Genomic DNA, 26151 nt, shown 5'->3' with positions numbered 1-26151 from the left:
AAACAGAACTAGAAGAAAAAATTGCTATGATTGGAGAGTTTATGTAACATTGTTTAACCTTTGATTATTTTTTAACCGATGTTATTCCACTCTGATAGGAAAAGTAAACGCACAAAGACTTAATTCGTACTCACAATCCGGTTCCAGAATTCATCCCAAGGTCTGCAGAATAATTGAGAAGTGAAAATATTCCATTTAGAGCATATTTATAACCAGACTACAAGCTCCCCAAAGACAGGGTATTAGCAATCTATGCACACAAGCCTCAAGACATAATGGGAACTCAATAAATATTTGCTGACTTATTTTTACTTCTTCCTGACAGTGAGAAGTTCATGAAAAGCTGTCCACAAGAGATGGCTCTTGAGCCAGGCCAGAGCAGCATTTGTGACTGTAAGTAGGTGATAGCTTACAGTCTTAAGAAGATGAATTTCAGGGGTGCCTGAGTGGCACCCTCAGAGTTAGTTAGGAGTCTGGCTCTTGTTTTCAGCTCAGGTCATGATCTCATGGTTGTGAGTTCGAGCCCTGTTGGAGGAGCCCCATAAAGAGAAGCCCAGTGCCGTGCTGACAGCGTGGAGCCTGCTTGGAATTTTCTCTCTCTCTCCTGTCTGCCCCTCTCCCACCCCCATGCACTCTCTCTCTTTCTCTCTCTCTCTCAAAATAAACAAGCAAAAAAACTTAAAAAAAAGAAGTTGGATTTCAGAGTTAGAAAAAGACCTGAGTTAGAAAAGATTCTAAACTTGATGAGCTATTTAGCTTCTCTCTGTCTTGGCTTTTTCTCTGTAAATTCAGACTCATAGTTCTCTTTTAAAGAATGAGCACTAAACGAGAGGATGCATTTGGAGTACGGTGCCTCGTGCACAGTAGATACTCACAAATGGTAGATAATGAGAATGTAATCTTTTAAAAGGATATGGTAGTTGTAGAAACTGAATATGCCTGGGGCCCCTGGGTGGCGCAGTTGGTTAAGCGTCCGACTTCAGCTCAGGTCATGATCTCGCGGTCTGTGAGTTCGAGCCCCACGTCGGGCTCTGGGCTGATGGCTCAGAGCCTGGAGCCTGCTTCCGATTCTGTGTCTCCCTCTCTCTCTGCCCCTCCCCTGTTCATGCTCTGTCTCTCTCTGTCTCAAAAATAAATAAATGTTAAAAAAAATTCTTTTTTAAAAAAAGAAACTGAATATGCCCGATGTGTTACTTTTGTAAGAGGCCAAAAAATGTAGGGCCTGAGTCTTTAAGGCTGAGTAGGAGTAAAGTTGGAGAAGAAGGAAGTTTCATGGAGAAGAGACATATGCACAATTGAAACCAATCTCACTTTAACAACTAATTATTCAGAAACAACCATGTGCTGGGCATTGTTCTAGGTGCTAGAGGTTCAGCAGGTAACAACACTGAACCAAATCCTGCCATCGTGTTGTTTATAATGGAGTTGGAGACAAAAATAATGGAGAGAAAAATAAATAAGGAAATGCATAATAGATTAAATGGTAATAGTATAGACCACCGTCGAGAAAATAAAAAAGGGGATAGTGAGCGCTAGGAATAGGGTAAAGTTCGTAACTTTTAGTAGAGTGGGAAAGGCATCCCTGAATGGGTTACTTCTAAATAAAGACCTGAGGGAGATGAGAAGTGAATCATGAGCATATCTGGGAAAATAGATAACAACATATCTAAGGCCCTGCCTGGTATGGGGCTAAACTGTATTGTCCCAAATTCATACATTGGAGCCCTAATCCCAGTGTCACTGTATTTGGAGATAAGACCTTCAAGAAGGTAATTAAGGTTAAATGAGATCATAAAGGTGGGGCCGAAATCCAACAAATGTAATGTCCTTATAAGAAGAGAAAGAGATACCAAGAGTCTGTGTACACAGAGGAAAATCCATGTGAGGACTCAGTGAGAAGATAGCCATCTGTAAACCAAGCAGAGATTTTTCACTAGAGGCTAACCCTGTCAGCACCTTGATCTTGGACTTTGAGCCTCCAGAACTATGAGAAAATACATTTCTGTAATTTAAGGCACCCAGTCTGTAGTAGTTTGTTACTACAGCCTGAGCTGACCAGGATAGGCCCCCAAGCTGAAGCATGCCAGGGCAGACAATCCATGTGGTTAAAACAGATTAAGCTGAGGGGAAAGTGATAACAGATCCAGGGCAGAGAGGTAACCCAACAAAGGAGCAGGGAGAGTGTCAGAGGAACTAGTCCCTTGTGGGCACTGTAATGTCTTTGAGAAAAGAAAGCCATTGAATGGATTGAAAAAGGGAACTGATAGTCTCTACCTGCTGTAAAGACATGGTACATAAAACTTTGTTACTAACTTGCTCTTGACAGATTAAGAGTATACTAGAACATATAGTGTGAACCAGGAAGTGATGGATGAGGCTTGAGGGATAGGAGGTCACGTCGTGAATGTCTTCTATGTACTTGGAATTCAGTCTTTTGAGGTTGAGGGTACAATGAATGGGTTTAATCATGAGACCATCTTCAAAACTAGTATTTTCTTTTAAAGTTTATTTATTTATTTTGAGAGAGGGAGAGCACAAGTGGGGGGAGGAACGGAGAGAGAGAGAGGGAAAGAGAGAGAATCCTGAGCAGGCTCCACACTGTGCAGAGCCCTATGCAGGGCTCAAACTTAACAACTGTGAGATTATGACCTAAGCTGGAATCAGGAGTTTGACCCTTAACCAAATGAGCCACCCAGGAGCTAATAACAGTAGTATTTTAGTACACACTTAGGCATGCACTGTTTTAGATACTAGTGATGTCTTAGGGAAGAGAGATAAGTCCAAAAGAAATAGGAGTTATTTATTTGAAGAGACAAAAGGCGTATATAGAAAAACTACTTATTAACCAGAATAACGGAATAGCCTACAGTCTATTTGACCTTGTGGACTGGGTCAAACTGGATTGCTTATGGGAGGCAGATATTCCAATACTTGCCCATTTCTCTTATGTTACCAGTTCCATGGTTAAATCTAAAGGAAGTTAGTGAAAACAAATTGGAGACCTTCATGTGAACGACAAAAAACATTTTATGGAGGAGTTATTAACAAAAAAACTGAGTTGGCAGATATTTAGCAGTGTACCTAACGATACCTAACAATACATTAGGTCCAACAAAGGAACCTCAAAATAATAATCACCAACATGTATAGATTTAGCATAACAATCACAGATATAATTAAAGCATAACAATGATGAACATATTTAGATAGTTGATGAAGTTGATAGAGTAACATGGTGCTAGAAATACCATTTCAGAATTTCCAGGAGAGATTATATAGATGCCTTTTCACTTGAAAAATGAAGAACTAACCTAATTTACACAAAGCTGCTCATCACATTCATATTCTAGGTATTGGTATTAGCACTGTGTGAGATGTCCACAGCATGAATAATTTACTTTTAATGGCTTCTTATGTAAAACAATTTCAAGTATTCCGAAAAGGGCGAGGCAGTGCCAGTGAGGAGTAAATTTCTTGGATATGTAGCTCTGTGTAGCCCTGGAACTGGACAGACCTAGCTCTGCTTTTATTCACTGAGTGGCCTTGGATAGGTTACTTAATCTCCCTGAGACTCAGATTCCTCATCTGTAAAGTGAGGAAAAGAAGAGAAAGAGCCTTACCTCATAGTGTTGTTGGGAAGGTGAAATTAGATAATACTTGTAAATAGCATTGAGCCTGGTGTATAGAAATTGAGCAAGAAATGAGAGTTGTTGCCCTTACTGGGTGGGTGGGGGGGGATAAATTTGAAAATAAATTTCAACTTGAAATGGTGGTTAAACTTCCCTCAAAGGTTTGATGAAAAAATTGATTCATTCAACTCTTTATGGAGCTTCAGTGAAGAACTCATTAGCCTAATCCCCTTGTCTTCAGATGAGAAAGCACATCAAATGGCAGCTGGAATGGGGTAGGGGCTTAGTACAGGAAAGACTCTTTTGTTATCTAGTGTCTTAAAATATGTCTCCTTCACTTTGCAGTGACAAGGCCCTTGGTTTATTTCCAATAGTTCTTCTGTCCCTGTAGACTGTCTTATTGCCTTCAGAGAGAAAACCATAGACTTGGTAACTTTTATGATAGCAGAGCTCAGCCTCTTTGGGCAAGCCCCACAGTCAGTGGAATCTGGTACATAGTGGAAATGTGTGAAACAATCTTTAATTCTGGGTTTGCTCTAGGAGTACCATAATTAGTATTTGAAAGCACATTTTAGAAAGAAGGGTAATAATAACAGCTAACATTTATTGGATGCCAGCCACCACTCTAATGCCTTTATATGCATTAATATCACTTGCATCTTCACAAATGATAATGGCACCATTATATTCCTATTATGTAGACGAAAAGTAAGCCATGCACATTTCCCTTTTTCCTTGATCTTGGGGCACTCCTTGCCCTTTCCATGACTGGGGAGGAATATGTGGGTTCCAATTCCTTCATTAGACAAAGACCCTGAATGCCATGATTTTGAAATCAGATATGTTCTAAGAAATCTTTATCTTTTGTGAGTAATGGCCTGAGAGCTAAAACTCTTCCTTCCTCCTTTCCCCTAGTCTTGCACATTTCTGCAGTATTCTCAGCCTAGGCAGAGGTCCTTTCTGCTGCCACCTGACAGGCAGGAAGGTGCCCTGTACTTGCTGGGACTGCTCCCGCCTCACATTTCATGTAATCTATTCAGTCCTATACTCCTTCATGACCTTTCTACCTCCTCTCCTTTTTATCAGCTCTGGGCTTTCTAGGAATAACGGTGCTCTACTCTGCTCCCTCAGTCTCTCTCTATTATCTTTATTACTGCTGTTAACAGCCACATAATGAAATCATGGCTACTATTTTCTGAATGTTTTCTACATGCCACAAGATTCTCATGAGTAAACTTTATCTTAGAGAGGTTTCTCAAGTAGGCAGTAGAACCAGGTTTGAACTCTGAACTTTCCAGCTTTTACTCTTTCTCCTACATCATGTGTCCCAAACAGAGAAATGTTAATAGGTGTTATTGGAAAGTGCTTTCTGTAATTAATCCAGTCTGGGAAAGTGTCCTTCTCTAGAAGATGCTCAGTGAACATCATTGCATTCAAGTTTTGAGAAGTTCTGCAAAAACACGTATATTTACTTTGTTTAATGTAGCACATCCCAAATTTGACTCTGAGATATTATTTTAGAGAAATCTGCAACGTCATTGAAACGTGCTGAATTGTGCCATACTCCTTCTGTTTCAAAGACACCCTTCTAAGAGGGAGAAACATATATACCGTAAATTGCCTAGATGCTTATAAGAGAGGAAGAAACTGCAGAAAACACAGGACTGAGGCAGGAAAGGAAAGATAATTGCAAAGGCTAGTGTTACCTACTCAATATATTTTGCTTGGTATTGGTCCTGATCTGAGCTCTCAGAAGCCCAAGTGAAATAGCATTATCATATTTGATCACATATCTTGTGGCAATGATTTCCCCATAAGCTAGCTGTAAGTTGAAAGACCATCACTGAACAAGATATGAGAGAGTGTTTCACATCCTAGGTCCTACTAATTAACAGAGATTAGGTTTTAGCACATAAAAGCCCTAACTCAATAATTCCTTACTATTCTGCACCAGAAATTGCATGAGATAATTCTGATATCTGAAAGGAAATATTTTCACTGTGTTTCCTTAGGAATCATTCCTTTTCATGTGCAAAATACGGGCGTATGTATCTTACAATTACTTGTTTACTTTCACTTCTTCCCATTGACATATTTTCTGTTGACATTTATGCTCAGGTGTTAGGCTCTTTTCATACTTTTTTCATACTTATATACTTGATTATTGAAAAAAAAAAAACAAGTTCAACTGTTTCTCTATACTTGACAAACCACTAACAAATTATTTTGGGGATTGAAATTAGAAAGAAAAACTCTGACACCTTGCCTGGCTAGTAAACCAGATTGTCTCTTAAGATGTACTATTATGATTCCCCACTTCCCAGCCTTGGTTCCTGTTTAATTTTAGAGCTGTTTGGATTGAATTAGTGTATTGGAACTAATAAGTGTTAGAACAAGCTGAGGCTGATTTGCAGTGCTGTACTCAGTGTCCAGGCAAGCCAAGTCTGTATTTGCAACCAGGAATTTTGGGGCACATTTGTGACAATTTTTAATACTTTGTGGTTTTTACACTCAAGTAAATATTTGGTTATTTGGTTCAATTTTTTTTTCATAAGACATATTCATGTTACCAAGCTGCAAATGTAGCTACAGCAAGCCCACTCCACTAAACTGCCGTTTGTTCAGTAAAATTGCATTAACACTTAACCAACTGCACTGACTCAGAGTATGAGCAAATCTGCACATCACCAGAGTATGGTACACACCACTGTCAAGGTCAAACACAATTAGAATCCTGAGGCCAGCACCACTGTGTTGATGTTAGCCACTGCTAACTAAGACTGTATGTGTCCATATGTGTCTATGCTCTATTTGTGGTGTTCCTGTGATTGTGGAGGAGAATTCTACATTATTTCTCATGTTAAGTTTGTGACTTTGGAGCAAGTAGAAAACTTATAAACAATGCGAGTTTACTTCATATCTTAGAATGAGTAAAAATATATTTTAAATTACTAAAGTTTTCAAAGACTGTGTGAGGGACCCACTATGTGCAAGGCATTGCACCAGAAATTGTAGCAGTTACAAAGACAAATAAAAAAGGGACCTTTCATCCAAAAAAGAATCCCCTCATGAGCATGTGCTATACCTGAGAAAAAAAGACCAGTCTTTCGTGGAAAAAATGCATCTTTTCAGCTGGGCCTTAAGTGATCGTGATGGGTAGGAATTGGGAGTGAAAGGAAAAGTGTTAGCAATGAAGAAACATGGTGAATCTCTGGCAAAGTGAGCAGTGTGTGGCCCCCTCCAGGGCAACCAATGTAATTACCTCATGCCTAGCATTTCTGATTTTAGTAACAAGAAACAGGTAACTTTTATTAAACAACTGCTATGTGCCAATTATTATGTTGAGTCTTGTGCGTGCTATATCTTACTTAATCCTCGTGAGAACCTTAATGAAGTACCTACACTAAATATCCCCATTTCATAGAAGAAGACCTTGAATCATGGAAAGAACAAGTGACCTCCCCCAAGTCACACAGCCAGTCGGCTGGAGAGTCAGGATAACAATCTAGACGGTCTATCACATGCCACTGTCTTCACACAACATAATCAGACTTTTTTTTTTTTCTACTTCTTTATAGGTGACACAAATGACCTCAGTCACACACAGCCCTATATGCTTCCGGGGTTTGATTCCAGCACACATCTTCAGGATTCTGAGAGACACCTTCTGCTTCATCCAACACAGAAAAAAGGCACATGTTAAAACACCAAAGAAACCATGGAAAGTGGTCCAGGCTCTTCTGAGAGTCCTCAACATTGAGTACAGGCCTCGATGGGGTTAAAAGTAGACTCTGTAGGCCTGTCTGGGACAAAAGCCATAGAAGCAGAGAAAGGTGAAATCGAAGTCATTTCTCCAGGTAACTTAGCCTTCCCCTCTTCTCACAAAAATTTCGATCTTATTCGACTATTACAACTTGGGGTTTTTATTTTTATTTTTTAAATGCCTAGATTATTTTTACAGAATAGCAGATGGAGCAGAAAGGATGTCCTGGTAACTAGTGACAACACGGTTTTTTTGTTCCTATTGGCGGTATTGGGGGGGAACACCCTCTCCCAGGCTTTGACACCAGACTTTGGGGCATGTGACTACTACAGATGTTCCCTGCTCCTTAAGGCTGCCAGAAGCGTGGGCCTGCAGCAGACGCCTGATGGCAAGGATTGCTTGGCAATGGCTCATACTGCCCTGACTATATATTTCCAAGTACAGTTGCACAGCAAGAGAGGGAGGTTTGATTTCAAAAAATGATGAGTACATTTATTGTTGTTTTTGTGTTTACCCATATCAGGATTCATGACCTAGTCTGCGGTTTTCAAGGTAGCAGAGTAGCAATTGCTGTGGGCCGTCTGTACATTGAGGCTGAGAGAAAAATGTGGATGAGGAATAATCTGATTTGTGCACACAGCAGCATACATTTATCTGGGGGGCAGGGTGTATTTCCCGTGTCCATGAGAGGCTGCGTAGGGTAGTGCATGAGCAGAAAGCTTTTGCATCAGATTGGCAGAGGTTAATTTGCCGATCTGCCACTTTCCATTTTTTGATTTTGGAATAAGTTATTCAAATGCTTTGAGACTGGTTCCTCATCTGAAAAATAAGGATGATGCTACCCACTTCATGGTGTTATTTGTGAAGATGAAGTGAGCCTTAGTAATTATCTGCAAAAAGCTTAAAACATTGCCTTATACACTGAAGAAAAAATGTTAGCTCTTATTACCATAAAAGAATTATCAAAAATAATTTGGAATTCTATAGCCATCAAGTCATTGACTGAAAGACAGAGCCAAACTTTTTTTTTTTTTTTTTTTTTTTTTTTTTTTAAGTTGAGGAGACAGAACACAAATGTGTTTGGAGTGTCCCCATCTCCCTTGTGAGCATCTAACTGCCAGTACACATCCCATGTTTCAGGTTTTATTGGCCTCTAAGTATACATTTCCCTCCTCAGACCTTGCTTCGAGTTCTAAACTTCTCCTGGGTCTTATCTCTTAGGAAAATATACCAGTCCACGTATTTATCAAAGGCACTTGTTGACAGTGATACATGGGCTTAATTTTCAGATAATAGAATAAATCTCAGCTCTGGTGTCTGAAAATTTTAGGCAGATAAGTCTGATGTTCATTTGGTTTTACCCACGACTAGGAGTATGTTGGACATAAAAGCTGGGTTAATTCCATCAGCTGAAAGTTAAGCCTTTAGAGTCTCTAAACAGAAATGTATTTCTAAATACCAATGACTCCTTTTTGCCTGATGACTTTGAAGCTGATTAGTAACTATGCATTAACACGTTACTTCTCTTAATCTAAGTCCACTTGATAGCAACTTTCTGGAGATAAAGTCCTACATCAGAGAAGATTTTCTAAAGAAGGAAATTTCAGTCACTATGGTGAACCAATGGGAGAAACATTTTGGGATGACAATGGAAATTTGCCACCCTTCAAATGATAAAGAAGAACTGAAAAAAAATATTAAATTGAACACGCTGGTGATATTTCAGTAGACATTATAAAACCACCAGTAATGCTGATTTATCATGATTGCATTTGAAGAAAAAAGATTAAAACTTTTAAGATGAAAAATTAATTTAGTAGATTCTTTTCTTTTACTGTCACAGTAAATTCCTAGGGACAAAGAAAGCAGGCAATATTATATACCATTAATCCATTAATGCTAACAAGAACAAGAGAGGAGACAACATTTGGTCATCTACTAACATCACTAGAAAAAACACAGTAGAAAGAATCTGGACAAAAATTTTAATTCACAAGAAGTCAAGAAGAAGATGAATTGATTTATTTTATGTTTTAACTATTTTTTTAAAAATTTTAATCTTTATTTATTTTTATGAAAGAGAGACAGAGTGCGAGCAGGGGAGGAACAGAGAGACAGGGAGACACAGAATTGGAAGCAGGCTCCAGGCTCTGAGCGTTAGCACAGAGCCCTTTGCTGGGCTTGAACTCACAACTGTGAGATCATGACCTGAGCTTAAGTCAGATGCTCAACTGGCTGAGCCACCTGCGCTCCCCGATTTATTTTATATATTAAAAAATGCTGGGGCGCCTGGGTGGCTCAGTCGGTTAAGCATCCGACTTCAGCTCAGGTCACGATCTCACGGTCCGTGAGTTCGAGCCCCGCGTCGGGCTCTGGGCTGATGGCTCAGAGCCTGGAGCCTGCTTCCAATTCTGTGTCTCCCTCTCTCTCTGCCCCTCACCCATTCATGCTCTGTCTCTCTCTGTCTCAAAAATAAATAAACGTTAAAAAGATTAAAAAAAAAAAACAAAAAAATAAAAAAATAAAAAATGCTGCTCCTTCTAAGAACTGCACCTGAGAAGCAATCGGCATTTCAAAGTGTCTACATGTGGATTTTATGGAAAACCTCCCAGGGAGGTGATATCAAGTTGCATCTTAATGGAGAGTGCATAAGTATTTCCAAACTATTTTCAGAAACCAAGGTGTGGAATGCTTGGCAAAATACACACAGAGAATGGTAATTCAGAGCCAGGCTAGAGGGAAAATAATTGAACAACGGCATACCCTGTACCTAAGCCATGTCCCCTTTAGGGAAGGCATTGCCATTGGAGTGTCAGTAGTGTTAATATTTCTGCTCAATTCATTCAGTTTTCCCTTCCAGGCTCATTCTCTATCCTTCTCCTGTTCAGAGAAAGAAGATGCTACAAGGATTGCCTCATCTTCTGGCTTCCAGTTGGGTTGTAGCCAGTTGGGATTTCCAGCAAGAGATTGGAGGGAAGGAAGAGAGAGGTGGAGTGTTTTTTCCTCAGATTCCAGCTCTAATAAGGGCTGCAACTAGGTTGCAGTCTGGGATGCATTCTTCACGAAACTTCATAGTTCCTGTCAGCCCTCAGCATAGAGGTCTGTCTCAGGGTTCCAATAATTACCATTCCCTCTGCTTGCCCCTTCTAATGACTTTCCGTGGTTACTAAGCCTGAGACCCTGCACTGTTTCATGTTGCTCCTCATATACTCTACCCTCATTTTGTAAATGGCTCTTTGATTAACTTTCCTCACATTACCCAATTTGAGTGTTCCAAAAATATTTGGATACTGATTCATACAGGGTAAAAATATTACCAGACAAGGAAAGTAAGTGAAGGCAGACATTTCATCCTTAAAGAATAAAGATGTAGCAAAATATGGAGATAATGAGAATCAGATATGTGAGACCAAAAGAACCTAACCAATTAGGTTAGATAATAATAATAATAATAATAATAAGGCACTCCATTTGTCCCCATATCGATTGTCAGAAATCTTTTTTTTTGTTTTTTTAATGTTTATTTATTTTTGAGACAGAGAGAGACAGAGCATGAACGGGGGAGGGTCAGAGAGAGAGGGAGACACAGAATCCGAGCAGGCTCCAGGCTCTGAGCTGTCAGCCCAGAGCCTGATGGGGCTCGAACCCATGGACCGCGAGATCACAACCTGAGCAGAAGTCGGATGCTTAACCGACTGAGCCACCCAGGCACCCCGTCAGAAATCTTAATTAGGACAAAATGTGAGTGTCAGGTATCTGGATAAGATAAATGACTTTCCAAGATGAAATTCCTTTAAAACTTCAACGGAGATAAAATATAATAGACTAAGTTCTGAGTAGTGGTCAGAAAATGGCAAATTAGTAAGCAGTAACAGCATAATCAAATTCAACATTTTAATGTAAGTGAGAGGAACTAAAAATAATCATCAGGAGAGTACTTAATGATGGAAAACAAACAAACAGAAAAACTGACAGAGGATTTAAAACACTTTTTTTTTAATAAAGTGCTCATTAATATCCCAGGGGACACTTTCAGTTCATTTAAATGCACCATAATGTAATTCCAACAAAATAACTCGACCACGAGCCATGCATGACTAAGTGGCAAACCTATACACTTGAATGAAGAAAAGAAACAAACAACCAAGACAGTTTTTCCAAAGTGAAGAAATTGTGAAAGAAAATTAAGGAATCTAGTAAAATTTGAAGGTGAAACGCAAAAAAATTAAGCCAAAAACAATTTGAGAGGCACTTGCAAAGAATTTCAAAGTGACTAATTAAGTTAAATAAGTTATTAGAAGGTTAAAAAAAAACCAGGAGATAAATTGGGGAACAAATGTGATCATTGAAGGTACATTCAGTGTAGAAAAGGAAACTCAGCTAAAGATCCTTTTACAAGACACAGAAGAGTTCTAGAACCACATATAAGTTGAGTGCATTAAATGTATTGTACAAAAATAATATAAATAAGTCACCTTCCAACATCAATATTTAAAGTACTCAAGGTATGGTGCTGGTGGCCAAAGTATGTAATTTATTACTTTAATGACCGATGTGCTGGTCAATGTGATTCCCACGATACGCATTTAAGCGGGATCAACAGATTAAAGCAGTGCTTCTCTGCCAGGCAAGCTGTTGGCAATGGTTATAAATTGTAGTATACTAATGTCCTATTGAGAATAACATGCAGGTGGAAAGGTAACATTTTTCTGTAAGGCAAAATCTGGTCTATTTCATCTGTTGTATATTTTTTAGCTTAAATAAATACCAAGCAGAACCAAAATGAAAAGAGAAATAAAGCAACGGAATAGAAGGCAATTGTTAGCTAGCCACTCTGGACCCAGCATTGTGGTAGCGAATCTAACACAGCCATTAAATACTGACAGTGTTCCAGGGGTAAGAATTATTGTCTCCTTTTTACAGAAGGAAACAGGCTCCACAACTACATCACTAACTGGCTACGGGTGAATTGCCATGAAAAAGTAGAATCCAGACTCCTGCCCAGGTCTGTCTGGTTCTAAGTATCCTGTTTATTTCAGTAAATTGATTTGGATTATTTTAAAAAAAAACATTAACAGATATTTATCAGGGATTTTAGGTTTTAAAAAACTGAATGAAAGTCTTCTTTAGACAGAGTTTTGCAAAGACAAAGAACTGATTCAAAAATAAGAAAAAAAGAAAAGGATAGGAACAATCAGGCATTTCTATGCCTAGGAATCATTAACAGTGTTTGCTGGGCAGAATTCTAAGATGGCTCCCAGGATTTCCTGCCTCTCATGTGCATACCCTGAATAATTCTAGTGACAGTGAATAGTATGAATCTGACGGTCACAAGTAGTTAATGTCTCATGGTGCGGTTGACCTTAAGAGAGGGAAATCTGTGCCTGGGTGGCTCAATCGATTAAGCGGCCAACTTCAGCTCAGGTATGATCTCCCGGGTTCCTGGATTCGAGCCCCCCATGTCGGACTCTGTGCTGACAGTCCAGAGCCTGGAGCCTGCTTCAGATTCTGTGTCTCCCTTGCTCTCTGCCCCTCCCCCACTCACACTCTGTGTGTGTGTCTCTCTCTCTCTCTCAAAAATAAATAAACATTTAAAAAAATTAAAAGAAAAAGGAAAAAGGAAAGAAAAAAAAGAGAGATTACCCAGATGATCCTAACATAATCACTTGGAACCTCTAAAAGCAGAGATTTCTCTCTGGCTGGTCACAAGAGAGAGAATCTTCCTTGACTGCTGGCCTGGAAGGAAGCAAACACTTCTGTTTGAACTGCTGAGGGGGAGGCCTCTAACAGCTGAATGGGCCGCTGAATTGACAGCTAGTAGGAAACGGATTCTGCCATCAACCTTTGCACTTGAAGAGAAACTCAACCCAGATGAGAACCACAGCCCTGGAATGATAGCATGATTTCAGCCTTGTGAGATCCTGACAAAGAAACCAGTCACACTGTGCCGGGACTTCTGACCTAGCTAATAAATTGTTTAAAGCTGCTAATTTGTGGTATTTTATCATGCAGCTATAGGAAACTAATACACAACCAAAACTACTTCTGGAATTTGTCTTATCTGACAGTTTTACAATAGTTCAGGTGACTGAACGGTAAAATTACAGGAAGGTTTTGCATATAGTAAAAGCTTGATCTGTGGGGAAAACACTGAATGGACATTGAGTTACGTGTGCTATGTGAAATGGCAAAAGTTTCGGTCTGGGCCTCAGGCAAGGCATTTCAGGAGGAATTAATCTAGATGGTATTTGCAAGATAATGGATGGGTCTCAACCAGCAATTACGGTTCATTAAAGAGCTACAGAGAGCATTTTCATTGCTCCCTGTAGATATGGGCTCCACAAGCTACTGCTGTTGAGAGAAGACCACCAACATTTCAAGGCATCCTCAGGAAGAGGGTGTTGGAAACTAGAATCAAAAGATCTGGGGGGGGGGGGGAAATACGTAGTTAATCCTTTCCTTGGATAACGTTAAGAGTCACCCTTCTTAAACATCAGGAAATGCTTAAGTGACAGACCAGGTCCCCAAATGAGAAACTAAAACGAGCGGCAAGCAAAACTTTCTTCAGAAGTACATTTTACAATTATACTCTTGATCTGGAGAATTAAAGACCGAAGACGTATTCTCAAAGTTAATTTAAAAAATAATAAGGGACTTTATAGAAGGCGTGTTGGTGACAATCTGAAAGTCCAATTAGTGGGAGAGAATGTTTCTTTCCCTTTCAGGGTATTTCTTTCATGTCCTGGAAATTAAACTAGTATAACACCTGACTTCTCTCCATCCTTTTGGTCACCTTTGGGAAAGTAGAGAAATTTGTCTGGTTGGTAAAATTGATATGATATATTAGGCAGGCTTGACTCAGCTGCTCTTTTTATCTCTTAAGAATAAGCCTGACCAAAGAAAGCACATTTTCTCCTTTGGATGTTTCTAGCTGAGTGGGCAAAGCTACTGGGCCTCAGTATTCAGGGGCTTAGTATGAGGAAGTTCAATAGTATGAGGAAGTTCAAACCTCCCCCAAATAGAAGACATAAACTCTACCCTGGCCTTTTTTTTGGAGTTGTAAAGGTGAAGTTTTACTCCAGAAATCATATATTTTGTTTTACTTTTCCACTGGCTTAGTTTGCTGTGTGGTAGGGAAAGACCCTGATGATGAGCACAAGGTAGCTCCTCCAAATGTTACAAAGACAAAGACGAATTCTAAAATTTGAAACTTAAATCACAGCTTTTTTCATAATTGAAAAGTATATTTAAGAAATTTGTTACTTCAAGAAGTGCACAGGGCGAAATTACAAGACTTCAGGAAGTGTTTAATAAATCTAATTATTATAAATTTAAAAAGAATTAAGGCTAAATACATCCCCACATGTCTGAGGTGATAAAACTGGGTTGTTCTATCATTTTGTATAGTATTCCCAGTATGCTTTAATTCATTTGTTCATTATTCATGCAGTAGTCTGAACCGCTGTGTTCTTTTTAATATTTGAAGATCTTTCTAGCATTGAAAACATTTCTAATGTCAATATATAATGGAAGAAACATCACCTGTAAGTCTCAACAGGAAAGATTTGTAATCCTAGTTCTCTTGTGTATTGTTTTTATTCACTACTAACTTTATAACATTGAGTTTTTAATTACTAAATTCTTGATACAGAATGTGAATTTTACTTTTAATGATTCTTCTAGGAGTTGTTAGGAGCACTTTAACCAGTGGAAATTTATGACAAACATTAATTAAACTTTTAAACATAAATATCCCTAACAAGACAGTGACAAAAGATCTAAAATGGAGACCTTGATGAATTTTCCATGTTAGACATCTCATCCTCATGGTTCCCTGGACCCAGGAATGAGAAAAAATCATGTTGACTTCATCTAGAAAACACAATTTAAAAACTGTCACTTTCTTCTTTGCAGAAATTTAAAGGGTCAAAGGCAATGTATTGGACAATTCCAAAGGACTCTATCACCATTTTATCTGGGATCTCTTCTGCACTTTTGAAAGAATTCTGCACTTTATTATACCATTTACATTGATGGTCTATTTTGTGGGATTCTATTGTATTATTTGTATATAGGTTAAATTCTCGGTTTGAGTATAAGATGAAGTTATGCCATTTCTTTTGTTTATGTTTATTAAAACATAACTCATTTGTGCACACAGGCTTTGTTCAAATTTAATGAATAAACTTCCCAAAGTAGGTCCCACCAGAAACTACAAGGCTATGATTCTAAGCGGGGTCAAACCTGAAGCATCTGTGGTGGTTACATTTGCCTACACACCCTTGGGATATACTTCTTTATGATGTTTAGGGAATACTGGGTTATTAGTGACTATAGGGATCTTAGCTTCAAGAAACAAGTCACTTTATCCTTGGCATAGCTATAGTAATAACATAAAATCATTATTACAAAAAGCCATGAAAGGAAGGTGTAGTTGACCCTGTACCCTTTGCATGGTTTTAGAAGGATACAACTGGATAAAAGCTTGTGCAAGAAAACTGAGGGAAACACGTGAGGTTGAGGATTGCAAAGACAGGTAGAAATACAATCACATCTGTGCTCTAATCAGAACATAACACTATGAATATATAATGACTGTTTCTAGCTAGTCATATTCTTCTTATCAAAGCTACATTACTATGAAGAGATGAGCTATGTCATTCTTAGTGTTTATTTATTTTTGACAGAGAGAGACAGAGCATGAATGGGGGGAGGGGCAGAGGGAGGGAGACACAGAATTGGAAGCAGGCTCTAGGCTCTGAGCTGTCAGCACAGAGCCCGACGCGGGACTCGAACTCACACACCACGAGATCATGACCTGAGCCAAAGTGCGACGCTCAACCGACTGAGCCACCCAGGCGCCCCAAGCCATGCCATTCTTTTTAACAATGTACTTCATTGGTAGCATATTAGTTTTCTGTTGCTGCTATAGAACACCACCACAATTCAGTAGGTTAAGACAACAGAAATTTATTATTTTACAGTTTTGAGTGTCAGAAATACAAAATGGGTTGGCAAGAAGTGACCACTTGGTTGGAAGGTGAAGTCTAGGAAACTTACTTTGGAGCTGTCTTGTCATAGCAAGTTTGATATTTTTACATGGATTTTATGTTTATACGGTGGCAGATTGAAGAGAGGAACTAATAAAACTTTTGGACTCAAATTCTTCTCTTCTTTTTCCCCTTCAACTCAAACTGCCTTGGCTCTGCCGTTGCTAGTGTTAGAAATTCTGCTTAAAGGAACAGAAAAGACAAGGCAGGTGGGTTGGTCCCCCTGTGTGGAACTTACTTGCAGATAACACTGATTAAACAAGTCCTGCTCTCTTTGACATTTTATTTTATCCATTAGGTCAATTTAATGTCAGCATGCCAGTGTACCTCAGTTTCACTCAGTTTCACAGGATCTATGATTTCATACACTTTACTCAAATTCTTTCTTCAGATACTCGTGTGTATTTGGAATTTACTTAGTCTCTGATTAGAATTTCACATAGCATAGGGGCGCTTGGGCGGCTCAGTCGGTTGGGCATCTGAGTTCAGCTCAGGTCATGATCTTGGGGTTCTTGAGTTCAAGCCCCACATCTGGGCTCACTGCTGTCAGTGCAGAGCCTGCTTCAGATCTTCTTTCCCCCTTTCTCTGCCCCTCCCTTGCTTGTGCTCTCTCAAAAATAAATAAAACACTTAAAAATTGTTAAAAATGAATTTCACATGGCATAATATAAGTAAGTGTTCTCTTTGTGACATACTACACTTAATGTAGGAACCCAGCATTTTGAACTAAACTTGATTATTTAGGAGATCTAACCCTGATAATATTGCAGAAATTTTAGGTTTTAGGTTTCTCTAGTTCTTGTCATCTGCATATATTGGTTTCATCAGTATTTATTTCCTGTGTGTAGATTAGCAGCCTCATGGTGTCTGTAAGTATTTGGAGTTAATAAAGCACTTGTAATGTAATCATAAAATGGTCTAATCCATTTGAGTAAAAATTTCCATGTATTTTAGGGTAATTATTTTTCCAGTTTCTTTATTTATAGGATCCTATGTATAAGAGAACTTAAAAAATAAAGATGTTCGCTGCAGTGTTTTATATGCTGGTTCAAACTGTTAATAAAACAACAACAACAAAAAAACATTCAAATATAACCCTGGGAAAATTTCACCTATGTTGTGGATAAATTAGAATAGAAAGTGATTGTAAAAAGGAACTGGGAATATTTCTGTGTATTGGTATAAAACTGTATTCACACCATGTGAAGAATGAAAAAATCAGCTTGAAAACTGAGCATTTATGAGTCCATAAATTTTGCTAAAATGTGTACATGTAATTATGCATGCTTAGAATAGAATCTGGAAGGAAATACACTTATACATCAAACTGTTACTAATTAAAAATAACATTGAATGCTTATTATATGTCAAGCTCTGTTCTAAATGTTTTGTATGTATCATTTTATATACTTCTAGAGGAAGTCCATGAAATATTATTATCTTGAATTTATAGAAGAAGAAACCAAATCACAGAAAGATGAAATAAGTTGGCAAAGACATTTGGTAATCTAATATTATTTTGAGATGTGAATTTTCAGAGGACTCTTACCTCTACTTTGTTCATAGTCTATGCTGGAATTCTCATAATGAATTGCAAGTATTCCCTTTGTAATTATGAAAAAGTAGGAAGGTATTTTTCATTTGGAAAAAAAACACTCTATAAAGGAGGAAATCAGTTATGAACATCTGGCTGCAATTTATCTGACACGATATATTACTGAAAATGTAAGAAAACTGATACTTGAAAACCTATCTTACTGAGTTTTTAAAATCCATTACTTTTGAAAATGAATTTATATTAGATTTCAAAATTTCTACAAAAATAATTGAACAAAAAGTCAATGATTTTTTTTAGTGTTTGCATGCAAATTCCATCTTTTCCTAAAAATTAATTTCACACTAAGCTGCAAAACATGTGAAATAGTATCTTCATTTTAAAATTAGTCTAGGGGCACCTGGCTGGCTTAGACAGTAGAGCACGTGACTCTTGATCTCAGGGTCATGAGTTCAAGCCCCATATTAGGTGTAGTGCAAAGTTTACTTAAAAAAATAATAATAAAGTAAAATAAAATTAGTCCATAAAATTTTAAAAGTACATAACATCAATATGATGCAACCACTAAGGGATTTTCTTTAAAAATCACCTTGGTTTTAGTCAAATTGTATTAATGTATTCACAGAAAGAAACAGTTGATGTTCTGGTTATCTATTACAAACCACCCCAGTAATTGGTAGTTAAAAATGACAATGTAGCATTATTTTGCATGGTTCTTTAGTTTAAGTTCTGAGCTGGGTTATTTAAGCTTAGTTTCCTTCATGTAACTGGGGTTAGATTTTGGTTGTGGCTGCAGTCATCTGAAGGCCAGACTGGACTAGACAGGACAGGACTGGATATCCAAGATGGCACATTTTACATGGAAGGCAGATGAAGGTGGCTAATGGTTGGAAGTTTAAGCAGAGCTGTAAACTAGAATGTTTACATATGCCTTCCCCAAGTGGCTTAGGTTTCTCATAAAAAGATACCTTGGTTTCTAGAGGAAACATCCCAAGAATGAGTGATGTTGTGAGCTTTACAAGAGGCAGAAAGTGGAAACGGCCAGGACAACTAATGCTAAGCCCAGAACCAGTACAGCATCATGTTTTTCATATTGTATTGAGCAAATTGCCACAGGGCCCACCTATACTCAACAGAGTAGAGAAACAGACTCCCCCTCTTGATGCAACAGTGGTAAAAAATGGGAGAATGATGAAATGCTGGTGCAGTTATCTTTGGAAAAGGCAACCTGCTGCAGTTGACTGAAAAGCAAACTAGTCTTTGCAAAATATATTTGCTTTATATTTGATGTCAAAAAAATGTCACTGACAAGAAATGGTTAAATTCCTGGATGAGCCTGATAGTGATTATACGGAGAGTGATTATTATAAATGATGCTGTATATGTCACTTTATAGTTGATAGTCTATTTTTCTGTATAAGTTGCCTATTTGTTTTTCTTTTAATTGTGCGTGACTGGGAAATGGAGATGTGTAGAGTGGGAATAAAGGTTGGCAGTAAAGGGTAACTCCACAGAAAGAAACCATAAAACCATCACATATATTTAAAGATAATTGTTGTTAATCTGCAAATTTAATTTTTAAAAGACAGAAGATCATTCTTTCTATATAAATATAGTAATATATATCATTGTACCTTGCAATTTATAAAGGCTTTTCATATATATATTTCCTGTTTTAAGTCTGCATTAAATTTTTTTTGGATCAGGAACCTGAGGGACAAGTAAGTTAAGTGATGTCCTTAAAGTCACATAAGCTAATAATGGGGATTGAAGCACATGTTTTCTGTTCCAGTACCTTACACTTCCATCTAATCTATTCCTTTTTGAGAGACAGAGCATGAGTGGGAGAGGGCAGAGAGAAAAGGAGACATAGAAACTGAAGCAGGCTCTGAACCATCAGCACAGAGCCCAACGCGGGGCTTGAACCCACAAACTGTGAGATCATGACCTGAACTGAAGTCAGATCTTAACCAGCTGAGCCACCCAGGTGCCCCCACCCTTTTTAAAATTTTTTTTCAGGGCCCTACACTTTGAATCAAAGTACTTTTTTTGGGCTTTTCTTTTTTTAAAAGTACATGAGAAAACAAAAATGAACAAAGATAGTCATATAATTTTGGGCAAGCTACATGACCTTTTTAATCTGGAAAAGACATAAAATGGACACAATAATAACAGTGTCTACCTTGTATAACTGTTGGAAAGATTAAGAGGGAAAGTGTGATAAAGTCAGAGAGAACGTCTGGTGGATGTTAACTCATACTCCTGTTATGGCAATTATTATTAACATTATATTAATAAGACAATATGGTGCAACAGAGCAAGTATGGAGTCAGATCTAGTTTTATTGGTAAAAAATTGCTACAATTTTTAAAAGCAAACAAAACCAACCAACCAACCAAACAAAACACACTTGCTGAGAATACCTTTCTGATATTAAAATAGCCTGGGAAACCTGTTGAACTTATCCATATACTAGTCACATTTAGAAGACTGCACTATGGAAAAAACAACTTCCCAAATCTCAGTAGTCTACTCCAAAAATGGCTTATCTCTTGCTTCTGTTAAACATGGACTTAGCTGCGGGTTATCTGTGGCTCTATTGCTAAATCCTTCTTTATTACAGAACCCAGGCTCACGTTGTTTTTATGCCAGAGAGAAAACACAAAGACTGAGCTGTATAATGGCTCTTAAAACATTTTTTCAAATGTGATATATTTCACTTACACTCACATTTCATTGGCCCAAGACCTATTGTATGGGTAAGCTCAACATCAACTTGGCAAGGATGCTTAATTCTCTTACAGGAAGATGATTAATTAATTAGAAGCAATAAAATCATCTATTGTAATCCAAGATAGGAATCATGTGACTACAAGTTCCTGGAGGCAAAAATCATCTGCAATATTAAAAAAGCCTTTTTTAATGTTTATTTATGTTTAAGAGTGAGAGAGACAGACCGCGAGTATGGGAGGGGCAGAGAGAGAGGGAGACACAATCTGAAGCAGGCTCCAGGCTCTGAGCTGTCAGCACAGAGCCCGACGTGGGGCTCGAACCCATGAACCATGAGATCATGACCTGAGCCAAAGTCAGACACTCAACCAATTGAGATACCAAGGTGCTCCGAAATATTTTTAAATATTTGTTTCTCGCTACCTAGCACACAACTTCATACGCGGCAGGTGCTCATGAAATATGAATTGGTGAATCATGACACGGGCAAAGATTAACATGCAGCACACCTTTGCACTGTGACCCTTTCTTCCCTTGCTCTAAGATGAGGAAGGAATGATTAATATTTAAACTTCTGTTGTTAACCTAGATGTGTATTCAAACATACTCAGAAAATGAATAGAGTGTTCTTCAAATAATTGCAATAGTAATGAATGAGAGCAAACAAGTATAGGCAATTAAGTCAAGTTAAAGTAGTTAATGAATTCATTCAACAAATAAGCTATTAGAGGTTTCTATGTGTCAGGCACTGAACAAAATATTTAAAGATGAATAAGACTGAGGTATAGCCCTTACCCTTAGTAAGGTATAGGGACACCTAATCAGGCCCTTAGTTTTATAGTGAAAAGTTTTGTAGATTAATCTGTTGTTTTAATTTTAAGCTCCCAAACTGGAGTGGGGAGGCATGTCTGTGTGAGGGTATATAATTATTTTAATATAACTCCTTTCTTTGAATAGTCCACCTAATCTAAAGACAATGGTAATTTTTTTTCTAATATCCTTAAAAATAGAAGATAGCATTGCACACAGAAATGTGCTGAAAAGGTCTCCTAAATCATGAGCAATCTTTATATATTATGGGAAGTGCATTTGTATATGGGAGTTAGAGTTCAACCTTCAAACTCTATATCATCTTGTGAAAAGAATTTTAAATGCTAAATTACTTTGATAAGACATATGTAAGTGCAGAGAAAGTAACATGTAGAGCTTTAATTAGCACCTTCTTCTGCAAAGAGACCATATTCAAGAACTTTCCATTTCCTTTCTTTTTCTTAATATGATAAGATATAAGTCAGCTACCTACCCAAAAGATATCTAGAAACTAATGGGGGTGTAGAGTGAGTACTAGTGGAAACAATAGACACATTTCTAAACTTAAGCATTAAGCAAATATTGAATAGTAGTCAATAAATAAAATTAGAGTTTCCAAAATCTCTTCTAATTAACAATTTGTTACGTAAGCAAGTGTCATTTTTGATATTCATCATTTTTACTAAGTTATTTAAAATCACAAAAGACATATTAAGTCCCTGGCAAGACACTTAAAACATCCTTAAAAATGGCTTATTGTTTCAACTATGGGAACTGTTTCTGGGGGGAAATGACATACTTGATTTTTACTGATAGGAAATGACAGGGGTGCCTGGGTGGCTCAGTTGGTGGAGCATCTGACTCTTGGTTTCCCCTCAGGTCATGATCTCACAGTTCATGAGTTTGAGCTCAGCGTCAAGCTCTGTGCTGACAGCGCAGAGCCTGCATGGGACTCTGTGTCTCCCTCTCTCTCTGCCTCTCTCCACTCACGTTCTCTATCCCTTTCTCAAAATAAGTAAACTTAAAAAAAGAAAGTGATATACACAATGATTTTTTAAATTATCATAACTTGAGGTTATTTACTTACATTGATGCAGATATCATTTGGAGAAGTTTATCGAAGTGCCTTTTAAAATAAATGTTTTCCCTCTTCATGTACTATGAATAATTTTGGAAATAAATATAAAGAAGATCAAAATTAAGTTGTTCATCCTCTGGCACGCCCACAACCAAGTGAGGCTTGTGCTGGGGGCAGTAGCCATAGGGAGGCTCTTAATGTGCCTGCCACCCAGGGGCTCTCCACTCCACAGGAGCCCAGCAGGGGTTGTTTTATCCCCCAAGTGCTTGAGCTGGGTTTTCCCCTTTCCAGTTGGTTTTTCTATCTCTCTATCAATATGGCAGTGTTCTTAATCTGAGTCACCTGACTCTTTTGCGGCATTTTTGAAAGGACTTTAACTCTCTCCTTCCTTATACCTCTGTCCACCTCCTCTAGAACTGTAGTGAAACCCGACAATCAAGAATCCTACTTTCCCTCTTAAGGTGCAATTACACACTGCATCATAAAGCACTGGGTAATACACATATGATGGGCTACAGTATTAATGTATGTTTTGAGTCCAAAACCAAAAATCTTAAAGAAAGCCATATCAACTGTATTATTTAGAGCATAAACAGATCACAATGCGCAATGTGCAAGATATGATTAAAAATAAATAAAAACATACTATTCAAATTTGAATAAAATTTCATGTGCCCCACTTTTACTATGTCATACACAAATTGGTGTTTTTTCAAAAATAAAATTTGCCTTGAAAAAGGGAAAGATACCATATGTTTTCACTCTTATGTGGATCCTGAGAAACTTAACAGAAGACCATGGGGGAGGAGAAGGGGGGAAAAATTAGAGAGTAAGGGAGGCAAATCATAACAGATTCTTAAAAACTGAGAATAAACTGAGGGTTGATGGGGGGTGGGAGGGAGGGGAAAGTGGGTGATGGGCATTGAGGAGGGCACCTGCTGGGATGAGCACTGGGTGTTGTATGGAAACCAATTTGACAATAAATTTCATATTAACAAAAAAAAGCTCTATTAAAGGAACCATTTTATAGATGATATGAGGTATGGTGAGTTATTACAGACAAATTTCATTTTATTTTATTTTACTTATTTTATTTTATTTTATTATTTTTTAAAGTTTGTTTATTTAGTTTTGAGAGAAAGAGCATGAGTGAGAGAGAGGGAGAGAGAGAGAATCCCCAGCAGGCTCCACACTGTCAGTGCAGATCTCCACACGGGGTCCGAACTCATGAACCATGAGGTCATGACTTGAGTCAAAATCAAGAGTCAGGCACTTAACTGACCGAGCCACCAAGGCACCCCATTTTAGACAAATTTTAGTCTGTAAACAACCTAAAATAAATAAGTGAAAGAAGTGAATAGTGTTATGGCAGAAATTTACAAATGAGGATAAAAAGTCACATTAATGTGCATTTTTGGGGAATTCACAGCCAACTCAGAACTTTTTGTTTCTTCTTTGATCCACTAAAGGAAGATGCAAGGGAATCTGAATAAAGTGTATGAAGTTATGATACAAAATAGAGTCTTTTCTTAAAAGTGTTTTACTTGTTTAAAAGAATAAATGGGTGGTTTACAAGTGGCAAACGTGTGAAGGTCTTTTGACATCAAATGGTTTAGAAGTCATAGAACCACAGCATTTTAGAAGCCATCAAATTTAGGCTCCTCAATTAACAGATGAGGAAACTTAACCAGAGAATTTAAGGAACCAGACTCCAAAGTAAAAGATAATTTCTAAAGAACTTAATTACAAGACCATGTTTAAAGAGCTCCAGATCAAAAAAATCCCAATCAATTAGAGAAAAATCAATGTGAGAGCCAGCTGTAGTCAGTAGCAGTAAATTTAATAATAAAGGTGCTGACTTATACCAGAAACTGCATAAAATTCTCTCAATATTTGCTATTAATCCTGGTACTAATATTATTATTGGCAAATCTATTTTATTTTAGAATATTTAAAAGCAAGGACATAAAAAAACACAAGCTAATGTCTCTGTTAGTTTACCATTCCTATGACATCACACTATGTAGCCAGAAACCCATCACCATTTTATAATATTATTTCTGAGTTACCCAATTGGTTCTTTTTGGCCACTGTCATTATAGTCTTTATTGCAACCAGTTTAAAATGAAAGCTTTATGTATGAACACAGAATGCAACAGGAAAACAAGCTGGACCAAAGAAATGATGCTGATACCTATATTGATAAAGAAAGGTAGCCCCAGTCCCATATATCTGCATGGACTATATTATGGTTGAGCTATGGTTGTGTCTATTTGGGCATTGGGCATTGGGTGTGTGGATGTGTGCCTGAAGTATATTTGTCACAAGTTGATATTTAACAGATGTAGTTCTGAATCATGGGAACACAATTTACAATATAGAGTTGTATCACAGAAAATTATCAGTTAACCAAACAGGGCAGAAGTGTTCTCATCTTTAGAAATGGACACCCACTGTAGGCATTAGTTACAGTTTTCTAAACTATTTGTTTTCTGACATAGCAACTTCACCTATACGTTTGTCCATGATGAAATTGATTTTCTTTGAGGGTAAACTCCAAAAAGTAGTGAGGATGCCAGCTATAAGAATACTTTTTGTGTGGCAGCTAGCCAGAACATCATGTTCTCAAATGCAATAAAGTAAATGCCATATTGCATCGCCAGGAAATTTATAAATCAGGAACCAACTTTTTCTCTGTGATTAGAAGTTTACATTTTTGAAGCATCTCTGTGCTATTTCAAAGTTTCTTGTGACTATAAGACTCTGGTCTTAGAGATACGTGCGTTGACAAGCTCTTTTTATGTCTCAGGTAGCAGCTAATTTAAAACCGCCATATCAGAACAGGAGCAAAAGTAGCACACCATTCTGGCCTCAGAAAGACTTGAGGGATAGGAGAGGCCAGAGGCTGAAAAGGTAAGAGCCCAGTTAGCCAGTCTGGGGATTGCTAGCAGTCTGCATCCAGCTGGATGGCCAGCAACCAGAATTCGAAAGGAGACACAGGGACAGAAAAGAATGTGTCATGCCCCAGCTCTGACTGTTGAAACTTTGTGTATGAAAGGATGCAGCATTCAAGGTTAAAAAGCGTTCTGCCTTTGAACTAGTGAAGCTGGTCAAGTCTGAAAAAGAAGTAGACTGTTTTTGTAACATACAGTTTTAATGTCTAGATCATACTTACAAACACCAAGACTGAAGAAAAACCAGATAAAACTAGTGTGCTCTCATGAGCTGTTTGTTCAAAATAAAAATAATTTTATTTCTACAAATATTTTGATTTAAAAACATTGCAACGTTACAGAAGATTAAAGGCGTTATAATCAGACTCTTTAAAAGATGACTATCCAGACAATGGCTCATTCCATGATTCACCCTTCTTGAAATAACTAAGTACGAGGGCATTTTTTTCCCCTGTATGTTAGTCTCTGCAGAAGTGTTAGTTGTTGAAATGGAATGATTCTTAGAGAAAACCAGAGTAGTCCGACAGCTTCATACTTAATATAGATTTGAAATAACTTTTATTGTTTTATAATCTAAAAAAA

The 26151-nt window shown here is 37.7% G+C and overlaps 1 protein-coding gene across 6 annotated transcripts in view; it reads right to left on the bottom strand.

The window, feature by feature from the left end:
- KCNH7 (potassium voltage-gated channel subfamily H member 7) overlaps window positions 1-26151 on the bottom strand; it is a 478227-nt gene that overhangs the window by 162375 nt on the left and 289701 nt on the right. The window lies entirely within an intron of this gene.

The sequence above is a fragment of the Panthera pardus genome, unplaced genomic scaffold (assembly GCF_024362965.1).
Source record: "Panthera pardus isolate Hobbes unplaced genomic scaffold, ASM2436296v1 HiC_scaffold_10, whole genome shotgun sequence".
In the NCBI taxonomy this organism is placed as follows: Eukaryota; Metazoa; Chordata; class Mammalia; order Carnivora; family Felidae; genus Panthera; species Panthera pardus.
Note: the sequence above shows the minus strand (reverse complement) of the source record. Positions and strands in the feature narration are given on the sequence as shown.